We start from the raw sequence: 22,073 nt of genomic DNA, 5'->3' as shown, positions 1-22,073 counted from the left end.
TTGGGCCTTTTCCATTCCCGAGGGTTCCCCCTCCCTGCAGTCGGTGGACTCCTTTTTTCAGGAACTCGGGGGCATCTTCAATGAACCGGACCGAGTTGGGTTGGCGGTTTCACGGTTGCTGGTGCTGCATCAGGGGTCGCTTTGTGTGGAGGATTATTGCTCCAGTTTCAGACGCTATGCGGGTGACACTGCATGGAACGATAGTGCCCTGAAGGACGTTTTTCTGCAGGGTCTCTCGGACGGGGTCAAAGAGCTGTTGATCTCCCATCCCGTTCCCGGGTCCTTAAAGGAGGCCATGGAGCTAACGGTGAAGGCAGATAGGAGGCTCAGGGCTGGGAAGCAGGACAGGCAGACCAGTAGAGTCAGGGAGGTCGTTTGTCGGGTTCCTTCCTCTTCCGTACCAGTCTCTGTTCCCGAACCTATGGAACTGGACCTGCTGGACCCCAAGGAGCGACGCTGAGTTCGGTTATTGCATCATCTCTGCCTCTACTGCGGGAAAGCTGGACATCGGGTGATAACCTGCCCCCTGAGGCCTCAGCGCCCACAGTCTGAATCGGCAGAAAGACTCCCAGTCCTAGGCGATGGCAGGGAGGGTCGCCTAGGACCACAGGTACGTCCTAGACTTCTAATACCCTGCCAGGTTAGATTCCGAAACTTCTCCCGCCTAGGGCAGGCGTTTATTGATTCCGGAGCAGCCGCTAACCTGGTAAGCATGCGTCTCATTGAGCCCCTGAGGGCTGAATTTGTGGCGCTGAAGACGCCAATTCGTTTTGCTAGCATTGATGCCTCAGATTTTGAAGGCAGCGTCATTGGTAGCGAGGATGGGTCAAAAGATAGTGGTGAACGTTCGGGCATTGACTCGGAAGACGACCTGAAACACGACGATATGTCAACGGTTGGTCCTGAAGAAGAAGTAGAAAGGAGAGCCCCTGAAGGAAATGGGGCAGCCACAGGCTACCGAAGTCATGGACCTGAGGATCAGTCCATGGTGACCGCTCGGGAGGGTCACATTCTCGGGATGGTACAGCGTTTTCACAGCCGTTTTCTGGATAAGCCTGGTCGAGTTTCCGGGGGCCTGGAGGTCCCCCGTCAGAGGTGGGGTAATGTTACCATACAGCGCGGCACGGGGTCCCGCGGTCGGCGCGCGTCGCTCCGGCGTCGGCTCCGGCGGCCTGGAGCCCTGTGTCGAGGTTATCCCAGCAGCTTGGGGCGGCCGGTGGGCGGCAGCGTGGGCATGTCCGCCCATAGGGTGCCGCCCGCACTCCTCCTTCTTATACAGCAGTGGGTGGAGTTGCCTCCTCCCACTCTCCGCCCCTGGGCGGAACCTTGTGGTTAAAAGACTGGCAGTGAAGTGAGGTCACTGCCAGTTATTGGTTCTGCTTGCACCTAGCCAGTCTGTCTGCGGTTTCCTCAGTCAGTCCCTAGTTGCCTGTCAGCTCCCTCTGGTTCCCTTTTGTTCTGTCTGCTCTTGTCGGTTCTGTTAGCCTCTAGTTTAGTCTGGCCCAGTCAGCACTAGTTGCTATCCAGTATCCTGTCAGTTTGCCTGTGAGCTCCATCTCCAGCTTGGTAGTTTTGTTGGTCGGTTCCATCGGCCTCCCCTGTCGGCACTCTGTTCCCCCCATTAGGTAGCTTGCTTCTTGTCAGTCGCCAGGTCCCTAGCCAGGGCAGGGACCGTCGTCCAGTTGTCCGCCTGGGGTTAGCCAGGGCCGAGGCAAGTAGGCAGGGACAGTGGGGAAGATCAGGGCACCCCATCTGGCGCTCGGGGGGGGGGGGGGGGGGGGCAGAGTGCCGAAACAAAACTTTTAAAATAAAATCCTACATTGACTGCTCTTCAGACTCTGTTGTATACCTCTTACAGTGCTCACGCGGCCTTCAATTTGTTGGCCACACAACACAAAAAATTAAGATGCTCCAGGCTGCACATATTGCAGTCGCTCGCTCCTGGAGGAAAACTTCAGTTAGCTTCATTTTCACAAAATCAAAGCTATCATGGATCATGGTCAATGAGAAGCTGGCAGCTATCCTTACGGATTGTGAAGTGTTGCGTGAAAAAACTTGATCATCCTGGTACCAATATTTGCAGACCATGCGTCTATGGAACCCAACAGCCAGAGCTTTGACTCTTCCAGGGCAATCTGGGTAACCATCAAGTATTTCATCTACTCTCCCAACAGATTTGGGAGAAACATAGTTTCCAGACAGGTTAATAGAATAAGTTCATTTTAATTTTCCATCTCAGGTTCACCCACATAATAAACTTTACAGCCTCACCTCTTCCTTCCCTTCCGATATTTCCTCGTGTTCTTCCCGCCTTCTTTGTCTCCCCCCACTTGTTACTCTCGTTTATGGTCCTCTAGTGTTCATACTGATTTACTTGATTAGGAGTTGCAGTTATTGAAGCAGTGGAAATTGGCACTTTACTTTTATTTTTTATGTTTACTAGAAATAACACTTGACAATGTAACTCCGATTTATCCATTCAGCCTTGTGGTCGCTAGATTTTACACACGCATGTAATGCTGTAAGTCTTGATTTGATATGTTTTGAATACCACAAAACCAATAAGCATTTTGTTAACTAAAACATTAAGATGCAGAATTAACAGCCACAGATTTAATACTGCACACAGTTTCCTAAAACATAGCGTATCTCGCCATGTGACCGTAACCCACAGCCTGCACTTTGAATCCTTTTCGGTTACGGCTCTGGAACAAGCTTTGTCCAAAAATCCAGACAGATTGGAACCTTTAAGAAGATGCGGGATGTATAGGATCTACAAACTAAATACTTTGTCTTCTATGGGCCTCAATGAAGCCCTAGAAAACGTTACGTGAAGAGCCATTTTTCATATTTTGTGTCTTTGTTTACTTCTACTTATCATTATTTTGTTCACCAGTTTCATACGTTTTTTGCATGTATATGACCATTCATGCATATGTACATTTATTATATTCAGTTTATTTATATTATCCACAGCTTAAAATTCTATTTGGACACATATTGTATTTTACATTCTCAATTTCTTTCTTTTTCTTAGAAATTTTATTTTCATTGCAAGTTGTCACACTAGTTCACATGCTCTTCTTTTGGCCAAAAAGCTGTCCTCACAGAGCGGAATTTTTCCACACTGCCGCAGTGCGGAAATGCAGCTGTGGCGCGATTTTGGAATATGCAGCATGTCCATTCTTTTGGATTTTCCGCAGCTCTTTTTTGCCCATAGCCTCCATGTACACAGCAAAATCCGCACTTAAATACGCTGCAAAAGTAAAAAAGCGCTGCAGAAAAAAACACTTGTGGATTTTCTGAGCTGAAATAGCTACTAAAATCCGCAAGAAAATCCGCAAGCCAAAAAGAACTTTTGAAGCAGTTTTGCCGCAGAAATGGTTCTTCTGCGGAAAAAACGCAAGCACACTGCGGCAAATCCGCCCCGTGTGAACCTAGCCTTATACTTGTCAAATTTCCAAAGATACTAATCTTGTGATTTCATTTATGCTACATACCCAAAGTAATCATGCATCTCATATATGTTAATTTCTCTCATGATAGTTTGTAATTTTCTTGCTGCCCCCTATTAATGCTTCATCTAACACAGCAAGAGTCATTTTTATAGAGAATTTGGGATTTCCATATATTTTATTCCTGATGTTTACTGCAAAATGTAATTGCTCCATCATTTGATTGCATATATTATACATGTATTTTTATTACAATTGCATTTTTTTACTTTAATCTACTTGTATGCATCTGTACATAGTTTTGTATCTTGTTCTTATCCACGTTTTTAATCAACTCTTGTACTTTTATTTCTTTTCAAACTATTTTACACCTATTATTTTGTTGATGCAATGTAGTGTGTCTTCAGTATGACTGAAGAAGAGGCATAATTTGCCTCGAAACGCGCTGTGCGTTTAGGAGCTGGTTTTCATTTAATAATAACTAACACTTCTTTTTATATTGAATAAGCGCACATTTTTTCAAAGAGGGTTGCGCCATCTCACAAGCCACTTTTAGACTTTCTCGTCTAACAGAAAGTAGATCAGAGGAGCAAATTCTTCATGTGTCCTCCCTGGTCTATGCCTGGCTATGCCTCCTCCAGTACAACATTATTTTTGCTTTGCAACGTCATATGTAAAAATGGAAATTTCTCTAGCATTAGAAGTAAAAGTGGAGTGGTGGCCTGACCTAATCCAGGGTCTACGCAGTTCCCCCAAATGTCCTGCCATCTCTGTCATGGCGGACTGACAACTCCTTATAGAATTTCTGCAATTAAATCCACCAAAGGTGCGATCACGTGGGCCGGGCTGATGTTGTGACTCCACCCCGACTCCACTTCTAGATTGTGTATTGCAACATAATCTTTCAGGGAATGCTCTTTCAAGTAAAGATTGTTCGTAGACTAGCAGTTATTGGATGAAACTTTAAAACATGGCTGACTTCTTTCCAGATGAAGACAGTCTGACATTGGTCAGCTAAAATGATAGTTCATTGTTAAAATTTACTGAAGGAATGATCATTTTTGATGTATGGACAACTTAGTGATACTTCATCAGTGGGTCAGACAGTACCAGCTTTCAGCATACATTGTAATGAAAACAGTCTGTCATAGTTTTGGATGCATATCCTGAAATATGTGGACTAAGTGTCTGGTTCTCTCGATTCTAAACAAGAGGCTTTGATTACAAAAGTCCCTCCTTGTACTTGCCACTGTTCTAATCAAACTAGACTGTTTTAGATGATACACAATGAACTAATTAAGCCAGATGTCAAACTTACAGATAGTTGTGCCTGATTCTAATTAACTATGCTACTCCTCCTCCTTCCCAAGTATCACCATTGCAAGAGTTCTATTTGGCAGCAGAAACAAATATAAGCAGAAAATGCACTGCCTACTTACGCGTATATACTGTATGTATTCATATTTTTTTTCTAATTTTTTAAAGTAGTTGCTATCAATCACATTTTTTAAAGGATCCCAATGGACTATGACAAACTGCAGTTCATGCTAGATAAATCCTTTCTATTCACATTTTATTGTAAAGCCAGTACAAATTAGAGTCAGATGTTGCACACTCTCTAAATATATCTGGTTTAAAAATACTGTTTTGGCCAGATTACCATAAACATTGAAAATCGAAACATAAAAACCCAGTTTTGATAGGTAATGGCCAAAGTGTATGACCAGCTTTAAATGCATACTGCCTCAACGTCTACAGCTGATTTACGAGCCGTTGAATCACTTTACAGGTATTGTGTAAAATATTACTGATCTCGGTAATGGCTCTTTTACTCAGGACAAGGATCTCATGATTCTCGTTTGCCTGAGCAAATGAGCTGATGACGTAATCACCAGCTTGTATGCGCTCCGGCTGCTTGTTTTAAGGGCGAAGTCAGACAAGCACTGTCACAGTCTTCAGTGATTATGGGACTCCCCGTAGGGACGAACGAATCCTCTGCAACAGTTGTCACAGCTGTGGCGGAGGATTGTTATGTTCTCCCACTGCTTTCAATACTTTCATTGCTTTCCCTGCATAACTCTCAGCCTTGTTCTCTGATCCCAGTTATCTAGTTCCTGCCTCCTGTTCCTGACCCCGCCTCTTCACTGATTTCATCTCCTATAAAAGCCTGGCTTTGTTAGTCCCTCAGTGCGTCATTAAAGTGTTCCTCCACCTTGATCAGGCTCCTCTTCCTCCTGCTCCTCTACAAGCATACCGATACCTCCTGCTGCTGACCTTTGGCTTCCATTGACTACGCTTCCATCTCATCCAAATTGTACTGCATACTGTGACTTCCTGATAACGACTCCCAGCTATTCTGACTACTCTACAGTGACCGGCTCAACTACTACACCAGCATCGGTAAGACGCAATAGAGAGTAGTTGTCCTGCCATTAAAAACACATACAGAAGCAGTCCGCTGATATTTATTCCATTCTTGTATATCATGTCTTGCAATATGTGAACTACGTAACAGCTGACTGATGATTTGCTCTATAGAAAAACAAAACCGTTTTTTGGATTCAAATAGATTTTATTGAATATTTCAGTCAAACAGTGTTAATTTTCTGCATTAATCATGGAAAAATCAGATATAACTTTCGTAAACTTTTGAAAGAATATAAAGATCGAAGGGAGGAGTAAGGTAGGTCTGGGGGGGGGGGAGCGTTTATCTCTGGTGAAGCTTGGCGAGACAATTATATCTCGTGGTAACTACTTCTTTCGCGTTCCCTCTGCCTCAACTGCCTTTGAGGTTCATGGTGGCGAGGCTTGTTACGGCCCCCGCCACGAGTTGTTCTCCCTTCGACTATGTGGAACTTAACTCTCAACACACTGAGGGGAGGGGGGGGAGGTGGGACCTGGGGTAGAGAGGGTAGGGAGGGGGGAGAAACGAGAAGAACTGCTGTATGGGGCCGCTTGGGATTCTGCTTTATGGCTATTCGGGGTGTGATCTCATCTGCTTGTACCTTGACCTATTGCCTAGTCCAATGAGCCTTGGGCTACCCATTTTTAAAGATTGTCTGAGTCCCTGAACGCCACCCATGGCTGCCAAGTCTTGTGGGTGGTTTCCCAGGTTTTGGGGTCGTCAGCCCCTATTTCCTTTCAAAATGTGTTTATTAATTTTCTATGCCAACCATACAACATTTCAATAAAATGGATACTTATTGTACCTGCAGGGTGTTGTTCTCTTATCTTGTGGCGCGGTCCGGGTCGCGGGCCAGTGCGGGTTCGTGCCTCTCCACTTTTCCTTTTTGTGTATCGAGAGCTTTATCTTAAAAAGTATTTATTGGTCAGGGGGGCCCCCACCTAGACAATGGTGTCGTTGTGTGGACCTCGGGGTCTGAGCCCCCCAATTTCTATGGAGGATTCCTCCTCTCAATGCTCTTTACTTTTAGTTATCGCTATCAGCAGATGGGCTTCTGAGGGAGTCGCCCACACCGCCCGCCACCCAGGAACCGCCGCCACTGCATTTTCATTGAGCCCTGCGGAATTGAACAATGTGCGTTGCAAACAGATTTTGTAGGTAACATTATATTCGGAACAAAACCGGACAAACCGATATATAGGTATACCCCAGACAATGCTGGGGGACAAATAAAGAAAAGGAGAAAGAAAAGAGGGGAGGGAGAAAGAGAACTAGGTACAAAGGGGAGGAGGGGACGGAGGTGAAGGGTTTGGCTGTCTCGTGAAATCGCCGAGCGTATATGGATTCTGGGAGAAGAGAAATTAAGGAAACAGGCAGGTAAGTTGGAAGGAGGCCCCGATATCACGTGGGTGGATTTTCATCTCTGTCTATAGAGATCCGTCGGCCAACCATTTGAGAAACGAAGGGGAGCCTTTGAAATCTATCCAGGCCATCCAGGCATCTCGAGACCCGGCTGCTGGTTGGTTCTGCACAGTTTCGCTGTTCCGAAGGTCCTCCATGTACCTAATATGTTCGACCTCCTCCACCCACGCGGACCTCTGGATCTCCCCTCCACGCCTCCAGTGCCGGGAGTCAGCCCCTATTTCATCATATCTCATGAGGGTGTGGAGTTCCTCCACCCACATGCCTCTAGTTGGGGTGGTTGGAGAGTGCCAGAACCTCGGGATTAGTCTTCTCGCAGCTATTATGAAGTACCTTAGCAGGCCTGTTTTGGCGTCTTTCACCGACCCTGGGAATAGCGAGAGTAGGGCTAGTTTTGGGGTTATCGACAGCCCTGTGTGGTTGATGTGGTTAAAGAGGGTTGTCACCTTGTTCCAAAGGGAGGCCACTGATCGGCAGTCCCACCAGATATGAATCATTGTGCCCCTACTCTCGCCACACCTCCAACACAGGGGTGAGGATTGAGGGAAGATCTTCTGCAGCAGGTCAGGTGTCCTGTACCACCTTGTGACTGACTTGTAGTTGAGGTCTTGGATCCTACCCGCTGAGGAGAGTTTGTGTGTGAGGGCCCATACTTTAGCCCAGTCCTCCTCTGTGAGTTGGTGTCAAGTTCTGTTTCCCATGCCTCTTTGTAATTCAGGATCTCGTCCTCCATCTCATGGGCCAGCAGCATCTTATACAGTCTAGAGATCAAATGTCTCTGGTTTGTGTTTGATAGACAAAGTTGTTCAAACGCCGTAAGAGGCGCTGTCAGGTTATCTTTCGGTGTCAGCGAGCTCACAAACCCCCTTAGTTGCAGGTATTGGAGCCAGGATCCTGGCTGAGGGGGATTCTGTCCCAGTATCTCTGTCATGAGTTTTAGGCCTTCTTGAGTCACAACATCTCTCAGTCTGGGGATCGGTCTGACTGGGAGAGATAGTAACCTCTGGTGTAGTAAGGTGACCTCAAATTGAGGGTTAGTTGTGAGTGGGGTTAGGGGGCCTGGTATTGTGACCAGTCCAAAGTTGTGTGCCATATCTGCCCATGTCTTAATTAGTTGGAGGCCGAAGGGGGAGATATTTGGGATGGATTTTATCAGCCTAGGGGGGATCCATAGCGCTCCGTCTAGCCTGTCTGGTTCGCCTGCACGCTCCATTTTTACCCAGAGTCTTGTGCTCCTATTTTTGAGGATGTCGAGGGCGCAGATTGCGATGTTGGCTTTGTGATAGAGGGAGAAGTCTGGGAGGCTCAGGCCTCCTCTCTCTTTTTCCCTTGTTAATATAGAGAAATGTAATCGCGTAATTGCGGCCCCTCCATATGAAGGCAGAGATTAAGGATTTGACTTTTTTTTTAAAATGCTCTCGGAAGCCCAATCGGGATAATTTGGCAGAGATACAAGAATCTGGGCAGCACGTCCATTTTTATTGCGTTGACCCGGCAATTCCAGCCAGGAAAGATATAGGGGTCTCCACTTGCCTAGGTCCCTCTCCAGATTCTCTATGAAGGGGATGAATTTTAATTTGTAGGCTAGTGAGGGCTTTGTCGGAATCGTGACTCCCAGGTACTTTATGTGCGAACTGACCCACCGGAAAGGGAGTGCCGACCCCAGTTGGGAGTCCTCGGCCTGCGGAAGCGAAATGTTATGGGCCTCTGATTTCTGGGTGTTTACTTTATAGTTGTTGACCCTCCCGAATTTTTCAAATTCCCTTAATAATACAGGCATGCTGACTCGGGGGTTGGACAAGTATAGGAGTAAGTCGTCAGCAAATATGGCCATTTTGTGTTCCATGGGCCCGATCGTGAGTCCTTTGATTGATTCGTTACCACGAATGGCATTGGCTAAGGACTCCATTGTCAGTATATATAGGAATGGGGAGAGTGGGCACCCCTGTCTAGTTCCGTTGTTTATTTGAAGAGATTCGGATGAAGCTCCGTTTACCCTAATCCTGGCCGTTGGCTCTCGGTATAATGCCATAATTCTCTGAAGCATACGCGGGCCCAGACCGATTCTTTCCAGTGTGGCAGAGAGGAAGGTCCAACTCACCCTATCGAACGCCTTTTCGGCATCGATTGCCAGGAGGCAGAGAGGGGTTTTTGCTGATTTTGCTCTAGCTATTAGGGACATCGTTTTGATGGTGTTGTCCCTTGCCTCTCTGCCTGCGACAAAGCCAACCTGCTCAAGATGGATCAGACGTGGGATTATATTTTGGAGTCTATTGGCTATCAGCTTGGCAAACATTTTGATGTCTACGTTTATTAATGAAATTGGCCTGTAGCTTCCGCAGGCCGAGGGATCCTTACCCTGTTTGAGGATGATTGTTATGTGAGCCTGTAATGCTTGTCTGGGAAACGGTTGGCCTCTGTTAATTGCGTTGAATGCGTCTAGGGCTATTGGTACTAGTTCTTCCGCAAAAAATTTATAGAATCTGACCGTGTAGCTGGCACGTTTTTTTATCCCATTTGTGTTACTCCTCTATCACTTTTTCTTCTTGAATTAATCAATCTCAGAACAGAAAGGTTTTTCCTCACCACATGCCTCATTCTATCTTACCTTACCCAAGACAGTACACAACAATTCAACGTGTGACGTTTCCACAAGCACTGTGCTTTTATTAAGTACACTGTTTGTCGAAACATCACCTATTGGATTAAAAGAGTCTTTTAATTAGCTTCTTCTTTGGTTGTGTACTGTCGCAAACTTTGCTTGGGATTATTGGCTGTAGTGTGGGTTATTTGGAACAAGCCCACTGGTGGAGTGCATCAAATCTGAACTCTAGAAGGTGCGGCTCCAACACCGTTTTGATGTTTCCAAGATTGGATAATGAGTGCGGCTGCCTACACTGGCAGCATTAATACCTCTTCTGCACACCTTACCTATGTCTGACAATATTCTGAAGTTAATTTATGCATTTTATTATACATGTACCAGGAGACATGGTTGTAGCAGTCTGCTTAACCCCCTTAGTGACTAAGTTGGTTTGCGCCTTGTAAGCACACAGGGGTTCACTCGCTTCTGGATCACTGTCCTCACTGTTAGGAAATGGTTGCCACATGCATGCAAATAGGCTCCAGCAGACTGAAGTTTCTTTAACTCTGGCTTCTGCCAGCTTTATTCCACAGCACATCAACATATATTGCATACACAGTCCATATGCACCCCACCTGGGGGGGTCTTTCCCTGTCAAACTTAACTCTTTTCTCTGGTCTTCACTGGACCCAGCTTTCAGCCTTTCCAACGCTGCTAAGCTGTCACTTCCCCCCTTGCTTATGGCAGGAACTGGCTTTTATGTAGCTTATTCCTGCTACACCCACCAGCTGTTAACCCTCTCTTTCTCAGATATCAGAATGCCTGTTTAGCACCCTCTGTAGGCCATTCTAATTTTTTTATTTTTTTAATTGTCACATTCCTATCACCACAACTTTTTCATTTTTCAGTCAACATAGCTATATGAGGGCTTGTTTTTTTGTGGGAGAAGTTTTATTTTTTGATGGCATCATTTTTGAGTATGTATAATGTATTGTATAACGTTTTTATTCATTTTTTTTTAGTGGGGATGGGGAAAAAAAGCAATTCAACCATTTGTTTTTGGACTTTTTTTTACGGCATTCAGTGCACGAAATAAATAATGTGACAACATTCTTTTCCAGGTCCACACAATTCCGGTGACGCCAAGTTTATATAATTTTTTATGTTTTGCTATTTTAATTCACTGAAAACATTTTTTTTTTTAAAGATTTCCTTTTGTGTCGCTGCATTCCAAGAGCAGTAGTAGTTTTTTTTTTCATCGACGGCGCTCTATGGGGGCTTGTTTTTTTTGCGGGATGAACTCTAGTCTTCATTTAGTACATTTTTTGGAATAAGTGCATTAGAAAAAAAATTGGTGTGTGGTGCACTTTGCTAATCTAAAAATGTTGTCTCGTTTAATGAGGAACAACATGTTAAAACCGATCTTTAGTCAGAAAAGTTCTGTGCCTGCAATGCCCAACATTTGTTCTAAACATCCATTGGGTGTTGAGTTGATTCATTTTACTACTAGTCTGCCATTTATTTTGCATATACACCATATTTACAATTATGGTTTTCATTTTTAATCACTGTCATTTGAAAAGCTTCTAAATAGTGGTGTACATTAAACACATGGCTTAAAGTGAGATGGGTTGGTGTAGATAAGTCTATAGTGACTAAATACATATATACTGCTCTTTTTTTTTTGTATTATTTTTCTTAAACTTAACGTGTGTTTTAGGTCGGTCTCACGTGGTCACATTTGAATTGCGGATTTCACGATAGCTATCCATGCGGAAGATCCGCGGTAAAACGCAGTCATTGGAAGGCATGTATTTTTGAATTTTTTTAATGCCATTTCCTGCTTTCAATTTTTCTTCCGCGCAGACAATATGCTGTGCATATGCATACATCTGCACGGAAAATCGGACGCATCTGCAATCTTCCATACAATAATACCCATCCAGCTCTGCATTAATTGGCTCATTCAAGTTTGAAGAACCAATCACATTGTGGAGGTGGGATTTATGACCTGGCCAATCAATGCTGCGTCTCAGCTCAATTAGTTGACTATAGAATACAGAAGGCAATGGTAGTGTTGCACAGATGGTACAGTTTTCAGCTGCTCAAGTGATGCTGTACTGATGCATCATGGGATTGCTATAACAGAATAGTGAAAAGAAAGGAGGGAGAAAGCTTAGCATCCAGATTGTGCCTGATTAGCAACGGACAGGAGGCTGCACTGCATGAAAGTGACTGCAGTAAAATATATATGAGACCTTCAGTGTGACAATAAAGTGGGAGGGGCAGGGATGTAAAAATGTGTTTTCCATGGAATGGCCCTTTAAAAACTTCCAGCGCTGAGATGTCTGCCCCTACTGCACTTGACCTCCTGTTAAGCAGTTGAGAGTAATAAAGTAGTAGTAGCTAGCCTATGACAGCGCTGGTTGCTGTAATGCTTTACATTGTGCTTAATTTCCTGCAAGGCTTATTTTACTGCAATCATGAGGTTTATTATCACTGCTACATAACTTTAGGATACAGATGGTTTCAGCAAAACATTGGTGGTCACTGTGGTCAAGTTTGTATACGGCTTGTTTTACATAATGCTTTGGGTTGTTTTTTCAACCAGAACACATTAGTAATATGAAGAACAATGTTCTGCAAGTATCAGTATTGTATATTTCATATGCACAATATATTAAGGAAAATATATAACATGGGTGCAAAACCTTCAGGTTGCATGTGGCATGCATGGCCTCTACTTGTGGTTCCATTAAATAGAGACACAGCTAATTGTACAGACAGACAATCAGCTCTGACGATCATCAGGGCTGTCCCCTTACAACTAGCAGCTCGTTATACCCTATGTACATTTTTGGCATATGTAGTAGATGTAAACAACTTTGTATGACAAGCTAAGCTATGGAAATGCAGCCACTGGTGGCACTAGAACAGCAAACCTAGTTATATATTGGCCTCGTTTGTTGAGTGTTGGAATATTCCTTTGAATTTAGGATTGGCAATAAGGCTTTTGCAAGATCACATAATGTTCTCATCATCAAATTGAAGACCCAGGATTCCAACCTCTCTACCCTATCTTATCATAAAAGACTAGGTTGGCTGCCTAATCTCTTTAATTATGATAAAGCTGCTCAGATAAGTTAATTGGTAGCTGTGACGGCTGGATCGTCTGCCCATGCATGGGTCTAGCTGGAGAGTCTATGGTTGCACCCATTCTCCTCCCCGGGATTGATGTGGTATGAGTGCCCTATACTTCACCTTATTAAAAACATTGGCGTCTGTCTACTAGCATTCTTTGCTGCTATGGAGATCAATTAGATTTAAAATGGGGCTCCAGTCTGACCCGTCTCCCACTAATGTTTTTTGGGAATCAGGCATTTCTACCCAAAGAGAACTGGAGAGTTCATTGTTGATGGGTCCTTGCAGAGGACTTGCAGGACAGCAATTCAGTAAGAAATTCCCACTACCCCAGGAGAAGATCTTGAGGGAGGCACAGATCTTTCATTTTATTGTTACCCTATGTGGAAGCTAGAGTTGAAACCTAATCCGCAACTATATTTGAGCCTTGATACCCTGCAGCAAATGATATCCCTCTTTTATTCCAACAGTCCTCTCCTGGAGAAAAAGCTCCCTTTTATGATTAAATGGGAATGGGATTTTAATGTCACCCATGGTGACACCATTGTTGTACCACATCGTCTAAAGTAAGGGTCCCCAACCACCGGTCCGCAAACTAGGACCGGGCTGTTAGGGTTTCTTTGCCGGTCCGTGGTGCCGCAGACCAGTACGGTACTGTTGTACCTTGATGTCACATCACTGGAAGCTAGGGGCTGAGCGGACTTTGCAGTGAACGCCCCCTAGCTTCCGATTGGCTAGTACTGTGGCAGGGAGGACACACTCCATCGCGTGCTGCTGTCTGCTACCGGTGGCGGCTCACCAGCATAGCAGTGACGCGCGGGAGCGGAGAGCATAGCGGGGACCCCAGGAACCACGCAGTCAGAACTGACGGGGTCCCTAGACTCTAGGGTTCTTGTAGCGCAGGGGGGACATGGCCACATGGACAGTGCTTCGGATCCGGTGAGCGCATATCTGAGGGTGCCAGGGAGTGTAGCAGGGCAGCAGAGTGGTACCAGCAGCACCCCCGGTCTACAGCGCTGTTTGGTGTATAGCGCTGCATAACCCCGACCCCATATGACCAAAGCCCCACCCCCACCCCGCCATGGAAAAATCATCTTGCTTGAGGCTGGTCCCTGGAGGAAAAAAGGTTGGGGACCACTGGTCTAAAGGGACCCACTAGGTAAGCCTATCTTGTGCCAGTTAAGGCCCTTTTACACAGAACGATTACACTGGTCAACACTGAAATTGTTACTGACTTATAAAGGTCCTAATCTGTAGTATCTTGGTGTGCTGAACACGAATAGGACTAGTAAAATGTTTTATTGGCTCTCGATTTGAAGATATTTCATATAATTTTCTGTGTTTCACCGTGTAAATTTATCCTGTAGGACTGTAACAACATCCTTACAGTTACGATAACTTAACCCTTTCCAATCCAATTTGTATCCTGGTTTTCCTACGAGGCTTACTCTTTTTTTTGCCGTTACACAATGGCGCTATCTGCTGGCCAAAGCCAGTACTGCATGAGGTGACACATTGGATAGGCTCCGACAGCAGAGAGGCTGGCAATATACAGTAAGAGAAACCCGATGGACGTTTTCCAACATCAGAGCTGTACAGCCTTAAATCATAATGTCTTCAGACGTCAGACAGTGGATTGGAAAAGGTTAAAGCAGCTACTGAAGTCCATTGAGTATAACAAGTACAACTGGCATCTCTGTGTTGATTTGAAGGTAGTTGCCCTTTTAATGTGACTGTAGCAGGAATATACAAAATACTGTTTCTTTTGTGAGTGGGATAGCCAAGCAAGGGAATTGTACTACTTGCGGAAGGAATGGACTCGCAGACCAAATGTAGCAGTTGAAGAGAAGAATATCCAGCACCCATCTCTGGTCGAGGCTCACAAAATCCTGCTACCACCCCTTCACATCAAACTAGGTTTGATGAAGATCTTGATTAAAGCCATGGACTGGACTTCGCCAGCTTTCCGATACCTTCATGAAAAATTCCCTCGACACAGCGAGGCAAAGATTAAAGAGGGAGTTTTTGTCCGTCCTCAGATTGGAGAGCTCTTCAAAGATGATCGGTTCAAAAACTTGCTGCAGGGTGATTCGAAACAAGCATGGAATGCTTTTCGCCTATTGTCTATAAACTTTCTTGGGAATGTTAGGGCAGAAAACTACAAGGAACTAGTACAAGACATGCTGATGAAGTATCAGAAACTTGGCTGCAATATGTCTCTAAAGATCTACTTTCTTCATTCCCATCTGGATTTCTTTCCAGACAACTGTGGTATGGTTAGTGATGAACATGGCCAACGTTTTCATCAAGATATCGCAACAATGGAACAAAGATACCAGAGAAAATGGCCACTACCCTGCTGGCTGACTACTGCTGGACACTCCACTACCCTGCTGGCTGACTACTGCTGGACACTCCACTACCCTGCTGGCTGACTACTGCTGGACACTCCACTACCCTGCTGGCTGACTACTGCTGGACACTCCACTACCCTGCTGGCTGACTACTGCTGGACACTCCACAGCGATGCTCCCGAACAAATGTACAAGAGACAGGCAAAGAAATCTAAGACGTAGTCTATGACCAGATTACAGGTATTAACCTGAGGCCTATTACTATTGGCATGCATTTTGTGATGTAAACAATTATTGCAGATTGCAAAAAATAGAGCCAATTTTGCATTTTGACTGTCCTATATAAGCCCTCCCCTTAAAATCATCCCTAGAATGTGTTAAAAATAAAAAATATATATACTCACCTCTCCTCAGCTGCCGGCGCTCAGGCGCGTCCAGCCTGTCTTCTCCCTGCACTGCTTTGATTCTGTTTCCACAGGCAGGGATTTATAATCCCCGCCTGCAGAAAGGGCTGTATCTGATTGACTGAGCACTTAGCCAATCACAGGCATCACTCAGCCATTCATTGAATGACAGCTGAGTGTAGCCTGTGATTGGTCACAGCACTCAGCCAATCACAGGCAATGCTTGGCCATTCATAGAATTCAATAAATGGCATCCCATTGCTTTCAATGGGACTGCAGAAGCACCGGTTCCATTGAAAGTAATCGGAGAACATCGTGATCCTCTGCCACAGCTGTGCCAAGGGAACTCCCCACGGGGAATATTTACATGGAGAGGTGAGTGTGTATATGTGTGTAATATATATATATATTTTTTTCCTTTTCATTTACACAAACCACGGGTGATTTTCAGGGAAGGGCTTATATTTCAAGCCAGCATCCTATTGTGTTCAATGGGGCCACCGCCGGCAGCAGCCGCAGCCCCATTGAAAGCAATGCTACACGGACCTGCATTCACGCAAGCTTGTGCACGTACGTGGGTGCGTGGTTTTGTGCGCACCTATGTACGCCACACACATGTGAATGCACCCTTACTGGTATATATGGTGGTTCTGTGCAGTGGTCTCCCTATTTTGGATCTGCATGGCAGGTCTTATTTACAGGGTGCTGAATATCCAGTTTCCTAAGTCAAATACAGCTCTTCTTATCGGAGACAAACCCCATGGAATTAGGAATCAGGTCTACAAATTGCCTCAACTTATCTGTATGGCCGCAAGGATTCACATATTAGTACAATGTAAATCCCCCTCTCTGTCAGTATCAGCAGTCAAGGAAAGAGTGTCGCTCATGAAGCTATACGAAATATTACACATTATCAGGTCCGACAAGGAAGGGATTCCAAAAAACATGGCTACCACGGTCAGATTTTTTAGGATTACACACAGGGGCGACGCATCTGCCTTCATGCTGCATAGTACACCATTGTTCACCTTGTTTCCCATAATTTGGGAGTGATGATACCCATCTGCCTGGAATGTTATTCTACTTTTTCTGCATTATTCCAAATATTGTTACTATATTTGGTTGTGTGCTCTCTATGATGCACATCATTTAGATTTGTTAATTACTTGTACTTTCAGTGCCTTAATTTTTCTATGTTAACAATATTATAGGAGTATGTTAGAGGGGATCACATGATCTATCTTGCTTTTACTAGTTTTGCTTTGCTTAAGGCCGCCTGCAGACGGCCGGGTCGGATCCGGCAGCAAGAATTCTTGCCGCGGGACCCGACCCGAGTGCCAGCAGAGAGCAGTGCGTACTCACCCGCGCCCCGCAGCTCTGGATCTTTCATGCGCAGACCAGAGCCGGCGGCGGGTGAGTGACGTTTCTGTGCCGGGCTCGCAGAGCTCCGCACAGAAATAGTACATGCCACGATTTGTCCGCCGCACGAGATTTTGTTAACGCAATCCTATGCAGGCTTCCAGTGGAGGAAATCACGCAGGAAATCCTGCCGCGGAATTTCCGCCCGTCTGCAGGCGGCCTTAATTTGGCTCCTTTAAAAAAATAAAAAAAATTGTGAAACTAGTAATCTTAGAGGGGTTTGGTCTGTAAATCATTTTTTTTGTCTTTTTAAAGCAAATTGCATACATTCATGAAATGGTTCAAATTTAAATATACATGCTAACATTTCATGTAAATCTAGTGAGACAATCCCAAGTAGTGAAGCATCCAAGACTTGACACACCCTAATTCTTGATGCTCAGTGGGTTCTATGGTTGTTAGACCCTGTTAGATAATTGTAAGGGGGGTGTTTAATTTTTTTTTCTTTCAAAAATTATTTTAGAAATTGCAGCAGCATGTCTAAAATTCGGAAATCCATTCTGAAAGTAGTAGAATGCTTAGATTAAGAATATGATTCAGTTCATGTCTCTTAACTAGAGTTGTGCGAACGTACTCTGCCGAGCTTGATGCTCGAGAGAGAGAGAGAACGAACCAAAAAAAAAAAAAAAGCTCGGCACCTGGCGTCCCACATACAAAAATGCTCGAGTCTCTTATTGTAGTCAATGGGGTTCGTTACTCGAGTTGAGCTTTTCGTAAAATTTGAGAGCTCTCAAATTTTACGAAAAGCTCAACTCGAATAACGCGGTCCCGAGCATTCGGGTGCTCGCTCATCTCTACTCTTAGGCCTCATGTCCACGGGGAAAATAAGAATTAAAATCCGCAGCGGATTTTAACTCTTCTCCCGCGCGCGGATCCGCACCCTATAGGGATGCATTGACCACCCGCTGGTAGATAAATACCCGCGGATCGTCAATAAAAGTGATTTTTAAAAAAATGGAGCATGAAAAAATCTGGACCATGCTCCATTTTCATGCGGGTCTCCCGCGGGGACGGCTCCCGCGGGCTTCTATTGAAGCCTATGGAAGCCGTCCGGATCCGCGGGAGACCTAAAATAGGAATTTAAAAGCATTTACTCACCCGCAGCGGGCCGGGAAGGTCTTCTCTTCCTCACGGCCGCATCTCCCTTGCTTCGGCTCGGCGGATGTGCCCGGCGCATGCGCGCGGCACGTCGGCGACGTGCCGCCGGCGTGACGAATTCATCCGCCGGCCGAAGAAAGAAGATCCGGCCGCGACGCAGAGAAGAAACGGAGCGGATGGGAGGTGAGTTTATTGTCATTTATTCTTATTTTCAGCGCTCATGTCCGCGGGGCAGGAGGGACCCGCTACGGATTCTACATGTAGAATCCGTAGCGGGCCCGATTTTCCCCGTGGACATGAGGCCTTAACCGTTTAAGGACGCGGTCCTTTTCTTTTTTTCCCATTTTCGTGTTTTCCTCCCCCCTTTTAAGATAGCGTAACGCCTTTATTTATCCATCGACATCGCTGTATGAGGGCTTGTTTTTTGCGGGACGAGTTGTATTTTTCAGTGGTGCTATTTAATGTACCATAAAATGTACTGAAAAACTTTTAAAAAAATGAGAAAAACACGACATTCCACCATCTTTCAGTGCGTCGTTTGTACAGCGCATAAACTGCAACAAAAATGACATTTATTTAATGACAACTTTATTCTATGGGTCAATACGATTGCTATGATACCCAACTTGTATATATTTTTTTTTTTGCTGTGCTATTTTTTTTTTTTCAAAGGACATTATTTTTTAAAATTTTCTGCCGCCATGTTCTGTGCGCAATAACCTTTTTATTTTTCCGACCCCACTGGCTTTCAATGGGATAGCATCCTGGACTTCTGCCACAGGTGTGCAGGTGTGGCAGAGGATTCCTTCATCCCCGTGAGGATGAAGGAAATCCCTGCCACACTTGTGGCAGAAGTCTGTGATGTACTCCCTATATTTTTAATGGGGCTAGCGCTGCTGCCGCTGGCCCCATTGAAAACACTGAGCAATATCACACATTTTTTTCTGTGCTGAGAGGCTGCAGTGAAAAAACGCTAATGAGTATGAAGCCATTGAAAATCATTGGTTTCATAATCATAGCTCTCGCATCACAGGAAGAAATATCGCTAGTGGTTAGGCACCCTAAAGCTGGTATCATCGCCGAAGTGAAGTGTCAGGCAGCACGTTTTCTTAAGGCCCATTTAGACAACGATTATCACTCAAAATTAGCTCAAAAGCAGTCTTTTGAGTGATAATAGTTGCGTCTAAACGTGCAGCCATCGTGCACTGTTCGTTCATTGCTTATTTCTAGCCACCTAGAAATGTGCAATGAGCCTTATCAGCACCACACGCTGATATCTTGGCGACAGTGCTGATATTCTTTTAGCTGTAATTCCGCTGGCAGTTCTCAGCGGGACACCAGCTGAAAGCGCCCAGAACAATGGAGCTGTTTGCATATTCAAAACAGCTGCATTGTTCTCAGAGCTATCTCAGCTGTAACCCGCTCGGTATGCATAACTCTTAGGTAGCTAATTAGCTACTTAAGATATATGCAAAGATGATTGCTCAAAACTGTCACTCAGACTGTCGTTTGAGCGATTTTTGAAGATCATCGCTCCATGTAAATAGGCATTAAAAACCTCTACAAGATGCATAAAATAGAAAACAAAATGTTCAGAGATGTGAACCTTCAATTCATGGTAAGTGCACCCAAAATAAAATCATCTACGTTGCATACAATCAAATAAATATAATCCCAGTTCCCAAAAAGTTGGATGCTATCTAAAATGTAAATTTAAATGTTAAAAGAAAAAAGCAAATGCAATATTTGAAAATCTCATAACGATATTTTATTTACAATAGACAACATATCAGAAGGTGAAAGTGAGATATTGTTCAATTCAACTTTGAAAAATTAACTCATTTAGAAATTGATGACTTGCAACAGATCTCAAAAAAGTTATAGGACAGCGTTAACAAAAGCTTGGATAAGTGGTACTAATGAAAAACAGCTGGAGGGTCAAGTTTCTATTAAGTCACATGATTGTGTATAAACAGAGCATGTTAGAGAGGCAGAGTCTCTCATATGCACAAATGGTCAGAGTTGATCATTCTGGGAAAAACTGCATCTAACATTTTAGCAGCTGTATCATGCAAATAGGCAGCCATATATCAACATAATCCAGAAACGCTGGCGTATTCTCTGGTGCCTAAACTCATTTAAAATGCATTAAAGCAAAACGGAAAACTGTTCTGTAGTCATGTGAATCAAAAATTGAAATTCTTTTTGGAAACCACAGCACTGTGTCCTGCAGACTCAAAATGAGAGGGTCCATCCAGCTTGTTATCAGCGCACAGTTCAAAAGCCTTCATCTCCAATAGTATAGGGGCTTATTAGTGCCTATGGCATGGATATCATACACATCCTGAAAGGCACTGCTCAGTGCTGAGCAGTATATAGAGGTTTTAGAACATATCTCCCATCCAGACAATGTCCCTTTCAGTGAAGGCCGTGCATATCTCAGCAAGACCATGCTAAACCACATACTGCATCCATCATTGCAGCATGGCTTCGCAGAACAGCGTTCAGGTGCTGAACCGGCTGCTGCAGTCCAGACCTTTCACCAATATAAAACAATTTGTGCATTATGAAATAAAAAATTCGGCAAAGACGACCCAACTCCAGCAATTGGTCTCCTCACTTCCCAGACATTTACAAACTTTTGTAAAAAGAAGGGATGCTACACAATGGTTGACGTGGCCCTGGCCCAACCTTAAGATGTGTTGCTGCCATAAATTTAATTTTTTTTAATGAAATGGAAAAATGTCCTCCTTTTGACTTCTGATGTGTATTCTATGTTCTATTGACATTAAAATATGGTTATTTAAGATTTTCATAGCATTGCAACTTATTTTCCTTACATTTTACACAGCGCCCCAACTTTTTTGGAATTGGGGTTGTAACAATTTGTATTACAATTAATAATTGATTGTAGACAAAATGAAAACTTACTAGTTTGTCTGAAAAAATTTCATTTGTATAATGCAACTACATAATCCACATCTGTTCATGCCACAACGATGGCAACTGAGCCAGCTAAAGTCAAAAGGCGATCTAGTATATGTGCTAGGTGATACAATGTTACTAATAGTGTGTGCTTTCCTAGCCACAAACCTAATGCCAGAATTCCAAATATGTGATGGAGACTGATCCTGACACAGCAAGGGAAGATTACTGCAAATATTGTAGCAGGATAATCAGTACTGAAAGGAGTAGAAAACAATGCCAGGACTTTCCATGTTTTTAGGAGCTGATGGGTAAAGTTGTTTAGGTTTACTATTAGAGATGAGCGAGTATACTCGGTAAATGTAATTGCTCGAGCGATCATTGCCTTTATCGAGTACCTGCCCGCTCGAGATGAAAGGTTCGGGTGCTGGCGCGGGGGGAGCGGTGAGTAGCGGCTGTCAGCAGGAGGGAGCGGGGGGGAGAGAGGGAGATCTCCCCTCCATTCCGCTCCGCTCTCCCCCGCAGCTCCCTGCCCGCCGCCGGCACCCAAACCTTTCATCTCGAGCGGGCAGGTACTCGCTAAAGGCAATGCTCGCTCAAGCAATTGCCTCTAGCGAGTATACTCGCTCATCTCTATTTACTATCCATAATCAACCCGACACATTTTCCTAAAGCGTTTGACTATAATTTCAAGCCAAAGTTGTAGTCAGAGGAGAGAAATAAGCCTTTCATCCTGTAATAAATTTGATGTCACTTCCACGTTACATTTGATATATTGTGTGTATTCTATTACTAAAGGCCCTTTTAGACGGGACAAAGGTCAGGCAAACAATACCCAACACTTGTCCCCACGCATATACATTAGCC

Source organism: Eleutherodactylus coqui, chromosome 13 (genome assembly GCF_035609145.1).
Source record: "Eleutherodactylus coqui strain aEleCoq1 chromosome 13, aEleCoq1.hap1, whole genome shotgun sequence".
NCBI lineage: Eukaryota > Metazoa > Chordata > Amphibia > Anura > Eleutherodactylidae > Eleutherodactylus > Eleutherodactylus coqui.
The sequence above is the reverse complement of the archived record's forward strand: the minus strand, read 5'-3'. Positions refer to the sequence as shown.